This window comes from Equus przewalskii, chromosome X (assembly GCF_037783145.1).
Source record: "Equus przewalskii isolate Varuska chromosome X, EquPr2, whole genome shotgun sequence".
Taxonomy (NCBI): domain Eukaryota; kingdom Metazoa; phylum Chordata; class Mammalia; order Perissodactyla; family Equidae; genus Equus; species Equus przewalskii.
The window spans coordinates 42,999,119-43,005,245 of record NC_091863.1 but is presented as its reverse complement, the minus strand read 5'-3'; positions in this window follow the sequence as shown (position 1 = coordinate 43,005,245).

The following is a 6,127-nucleotide window of genomic DNA, read 5'->3' as shown; positions in this document are numbered from 1 at the left end:
CTTAGTTGTCTCCCCCTCCACGTGTAGAATTTCTGTATTTTTATGCTCTAAATCACTAATTCTTTCCTCCATAACCTCAGCTCTATTTTTTAAGGTTTCTAGATAGTTGTTTATTTCATTAATTGTGTTTTTCATATCTAGGATTTCTTTTTTTAAAACTTTTATAATATTTTATACAGACATGGAGAATGGTTGTGAAATATCTAGGGTTTCTGCTTGATTTTTTTTATAGTTTCAATCTCTTTAGTGAAGAGATTAATCTAATTTCTGAGCTCATTAAATTGTCTTTCCGAGTTCTCCTGTAAATCATTGTTTCTTTCTTTCTTTTTTTTGAGGAAGATTAGCCCTGAGCTAACATCTGCTGCCAATCCTCCTCTTTTTGCTGAGGAAGACTGGCCCTGAACTAATATCTGTGCCCATCTTCCTCTACTTTATAGGTGGGACGCCTACCACAGCATGGCTTGCCAAGTGGTGCCATATCTGCACCCAGGATTCAAACTGGTGAACCTCGGGCCACTGAAGCAGAATGTGTGCACTTAACTGCTGCACCACCAGGCTGGCCCTTTGTTAAGTTTACGACAGGTATTTTGAATTCTCTCTCATTTAGGTTATATGTTTCTGTGCCTTCAATGTTGGTTTCTGGAGAGTTGTAATTTTCTTTCTGGTCTGAATTGTTGCCAGAGTTTCTCATGGTGGTTGATGAACCAGTCTTTTGTCATGGCATTTGTGGTAGTATTAGGTCACAGATTCCGGCTGTTACTGGTAGGTGGAAGCAGGAACAGAGTTTCTGGTCCCATCCGGTCTGCTGGAACCTGTGGGGGGAGTATGGGCACCTGCCCTGGCCTGGGGTGCATTCAGCCGCTTGTGTGGACTGTGCCTGGCATAAGGGGCTTCCTTGCTGGACTGAGTTGGGCCACTCCTTGGTGCCACTGATGCACTGTTGTCTCCTCCCCCCACTGGGAAAGCAATCACCAGTGGGCTAAGGGCTCTCACTGCCTCTTCCCAAAGCTGCCCTGGCACACGTTCCCTCTTTTGGGGCTCAGTGGCACTATGTGTGAGGTACAATGCCACTATGGGTGCTTGTGTGGGCCTGGAGTGTGCTTGTTCCAGTGTGGAGATAAGCTGTTGTCTCTGCTTGCAGTCCACAGGGTCCCTGTGCTTGGTGGGTGGGGCTGTCTGGCCAGGACTGAGCTAAGCCCACTTCCTGGCCAGGACTGAGCTAGGGCTGCTCCTTGGTGCTGCAGGGACACTGTGGGCTCCCCCTCCCCACTAGGAAGGCAATCACAAGTGGGCCAAATGATGCCACTGCCTCTTCCTTCAGCTGCCCTGGGACATGCTCCCTCCTTCAGGGCTCAGCAGCACTGTGTCTGTTCAGGCCTGGAGTGTACTTGCCCCAGCATGCAGATCTTCTGTGGCTTCTACTTGCAGGCTGCTGTCCTTGGTGGGAGGGGCTTCCTTGCTGAGACTGAGCAAGGGGCAGACCTTGGTGCCACATGTGCACAATGGGCTCCCCCTCCCCACCAGGAAAGTGACCACAAGTGGGCTAAAGGCTGCTGCTGATGACTTCTGCCATTGCCTCAGTATGTGTTTCCACTTCTGGGGTCCCTACATCAGGGTGGAAAGTATTCGTGTGTATGCACAGGGCTATCAGGAGAGCAGGGAGTGCTCACTCCAATGACCCCCTTGGGAGCCACTTCCCAGGGGGCCAGTTTATCCACCCTCAGATGTATAGCTGTGTGTGACTCTCAGGCTTCCTCTTGTGCTGTGTGGGCTTCCTCCGTTGGTCAATGAATGTCCATTTAGTTGTAGTACAAAAGGGGGAGAGTCAAAGGGAACAGCTCATTCTGCCATGTTGCTGACATCCCCTGGACTTTAAATTTTTGGGAGATTTTTGATTGCTGTTTCCATCTCCTTACTGATGATTGGTCTATTCAAATTCTCTGTTTCTTCTTGATTCGGTATGGAAGGTTGTATGATTCTAAGAATTTATCCATTTCTTCTAGATTATCCAATTTGTTGGCATATAGCTTTTCATAGTATTCTCTTATAATGCTTTGTATTTCTCAGGTGTCTCTTGTAATTTCTTCTCTTTCATTTCTAATTATATTTATTCCAGCCTTCTCTCCTTTTTTCTTGGTGAGTCTAGCTAAAGGTTTGTCAATTTTGTTTATCTTTTCAAAGAAGCAGCTCTTGGTTTCATTGATTTTTTCTATGGTTTTCTTTCTTTTCTTTTTTTTTTTGGTCTCCATTGCATTTATTTCTGCTCAGATTTTTGTTATTTCTTTCCTTCTACTGATTTTTGGCTTTATTTGTTCTTCTTTTTCCAGTTCCTTTAGGTACACTGTTAGATTGTTTATTAGAGAGTTTTCTTGTTTGTTGAAGTAGGCCTATAGTTCTATAAATCTCCCTCTTAGAACTGCTTTTGCTCTATCTCATATATTTTGGCATGTTGTATTTTCATTTTCATATGTCTGCAGATATTTTTGATTTCTCCTTTGATTTCTTCGTTGACCAAATCATTGTTCAGTAACATTTTGTTTCATTTCCACATATTTGTGACTTTTCTGATTTTCCTCCTGCAGTTTATATCTAGTTTCATACCTTTGTGGTCGGAAAAGATGCTTGGTATTATTTCAATCTTCTTTAATTTATTGAGACATGTTTTGTGGCCTAATATTTGATCAACCCTGGAGAATATTCCATGTGCGTTTGAAAAGAATGTGTATTCTGCAGTTTTGGGGTGGGCTGTTCTGTATATATCTACCCAAGTCTATCTGGTCTAATATGTCATTTAATGCCAATGTTTCCTTATTCATCTTCTGTTTGGATGATCTATCTGTTGGGGCAAGAGGAGTGTTAAAGCCCCCTACTATTATTGTGTTACTGTCTATTTCTCCCTTTATGTCTGTTAATAATTGCTTTATATGTTTAGGTGCTCCTGTATTGGGTGCATGTATATTTATAAGTGTTTACCCTCTGTTGGATTGTTTCCTTTATCATGATGTACTACCCTTCTTTGCCTCTTGTTACAGGTTTTGTTTTAAAGTCTATTTTGTCTCATATAAGTATTGCTATTCCAGCTTTCTTTTGATTTCCGTTTCCATGGAGTGTCTTTTACTTCCATGAAGTATCCCTTCACTTTCACTTTGTGAGTGTCTTTAGGTCTGAAGTGTGTCTCTTGTATGCAGAGTATATATAGGCCTTGTTTTTTTATCCAGTCGGCCACCCTATGCCTTTTGATTGGAGCCCTTAGTCCATTGACATTTAAAGTAGCTATTGATAAGTTAGTACTTATTGCTGTTTTGTTACTTTTTTTTCTCAGTGTTTTAGTAGTTCTTCTCTGTTCCTCTCTTCTCTTGCTCTCTTCCCTTGTGGTTTGATGGCTTTCTTTAGTATTATTTTTTGGTTCCTTTCTCTTATTTTTTTATGTATTTATTATAGGTTTCTGGCTTGTGATTACCATGAGGTTCATGTGTAATAACCTGCGTATATACCAATCTATATTAAGTTGATGGTCTCTTTAGTTTGACCCCTCCTAAAAGCTCTACTGTTTTACACCTCTCCTCCCACATTTTATGTTTTTCATATCAAATCTAACCTCTTTTTTTTGGTATGTATCTGTTACCCATTGAAAGAGGTAATTTTAGTTCTTGTGTCTTTTGACCTTCATATTATCTTTGTAGTTGGTTGATCTGCTATCTTTACTGCATTTTTGCCTTTACTAGTGATTTTATTGCCTTTTTGTTGGCTTATTTTCTTATTCCTATTTGTGGTCTTCTCTTTCCCAGTTAAATAATTCTGTTTAGCATTTCTTGCAAAACTGGTTTCTTGGTGATAAACTCCTTTAATTTTTGCTTGTCTGGGAAACTTTTTCTCTCTCCTTCCGTTCTGAATGATTACCTTGCTGGGTAGAACATTCTTTGCTGTAGGTTTTCTCCTTTCAGCACTTTAAATATATCATGCCACTCCCCTCTAGCCTGTAAGCTTTCTGCTGAGAAGTCAGCTGATAGCCTTATGGGGTTTCCTTTGTATGTCACTTGTTGCCTTTTTCTTCTGGCTTTTAGGATTCTCTCTTTATCTTTAATTTTTGACATTTTAATTATAATGTGTCTTGGTGTGGGCCTCTTTGGGTTCATATTGTTTGGTGCTGTCTGTGCTTCCTGTATCTGGATGTGTTCCTTCCTTAGGTTAGGAAAGTTTTCAGCTATTATGTCTTCCAGTAGATTCTCTGCCCCTTTGTCTCTCTCTTCTGGGAAACCTATAATAACAATGTTAGAGCTCTTGATGTTGTCCCAGAGGTCCCTTAGAATATTCCTATTCTTTTTAATTCTTTTTTCTTTTAACTATTCAGCTTGGGTCATTTCCTCTAGTCTTTTGCCCAGCTTGCTGATCCGTTCTTGTGTATCATCTGTGCTGCTATTGGGCCCCTCTAGTGAATTTTTCATTTCCAGCATTGTATTCTTCATTTATGATTGGGTCTTTTTTTTTTTTTTTTACAATTCTTTGTTGACATCTCACTGAGTTCATACATTCTTTCCCCAAGATCAGTGAGTATCCTTATGACTTTTTGTTTGAACTCTTTGTCAGTTAGATTATTTCTGTTTCAATTAGTTCTTTTTCTGGGGTTTTGTCCTCTTCCTTTACTTAGAACATATTCCTTTGCCTCCTCATTTTTATGTGCTTATGTCTATGTATTACGTGGGTCAGCCCCTCTGTGGCTTTTTCAGAAGCTCAGGTCTTTTGCAACTGACAAGTCTTACCACCCACAGGGCCACACACACTGTCAACACAGTCCTGCCCGTTGCTCACACCCTGACCCACTGAAGTGGATGCAGTTGCCCCACTGCAGAAGCCCCACACACTCTACCAATGCCTCACACACTCCTCATGCATGCCCTACCCCACAGAGGTGGACACAGTTTCCTGGCTTCAGAGGGTCCAGACACCCATCCTATGCAGGCCCACAAATTGCCTGAGGGCTTGATGTTGTATGAGTCCAGTCCCAAAGGCCACCTGCCTGCCCTGGCTGAGCTGGATTAAATCAGTGGTCTAGGGGGTTGGACAGACCCTGGGCTAACAGGCCAGGTGCAGAACTCCAATGGAATCTGCCAGTGTCTGTGTCAGCATGCCTGTACTAGGCCACACTAATGGCTGCTGCCAATGTCTCAGTCCCTGGAGAGGTCTCACCTCTTACTGAGTCACACCCAGAGACTATCAGGTGAGTCACTTTTCACCAAAGGACTATGTACCTTTCTTTCTGGTTATTTTAGGTTACTTTCCAAAATGGATGAATTTGTGCACGGGCCCTTTATGTGCTGGCTTTCCCCCCGCCTTATGTCTGATAGCTTTTCTGGGTGTATTCCACATTGTTATTAGTAGCCAGCAAAGCCAGATATTATGAGACTCATCTTGGTTGTGCTGAGTCCAAAGGATGCTTGTAGTGGTAATGCTCCCCTGCTCAGGTCCCACACTCTTCCAGAGAAGGCTGCATACCTTAGGATTGCTCCTGGCCAGCCATCAAGTGACATGGCTTGCAAAGGTGGTGTTTTTTTCTCCAGAAAGGATTTTCTTCCTCTTCCACCTCAATCAGGACTGTCCGTTGTTGTGAGCATTCTGTTTATCCAGTTTTCAGTTCTCTGTAAATTGTTGTAAATTCGTTGTGTCCATGGGAGGAGGTGAGTTCAGAGTCCACCAAGGCTGCCATCTTGACACCTCTCCTCTTTTCTTTTGTTAAATGTCTTTGTCTTTGGTATCAGAGTATTGCTGGTCTCATAGAATGAGTTGGGAACTGTTTCTTTGTCTTCATTTTTTGAGGAGAGTTTGTGTACAATTGGTTTCATTTCTTCCTTAAATGTTTGTTAGAATTCACCAGTGATGCCATCTGAGATGGAGTTTTATTTGTGGGAAGGTTTAAGACTACAATTTCATTTTTAAAATGAATTTTTTCTTACATGAGAATTGGTTGTTAGTTTTTTCATAGAATTTCATAGAATTTCATAGAATTTCAAAATATTTGGAAATTTTATGTAATTTGTAAAATTAATTTCCATAAACTTGTTCATAATGTCTTTTATTATATTTTTGTATAAATTGTTGAGCTGATTCTAAAATTCATACAGAAATGCAA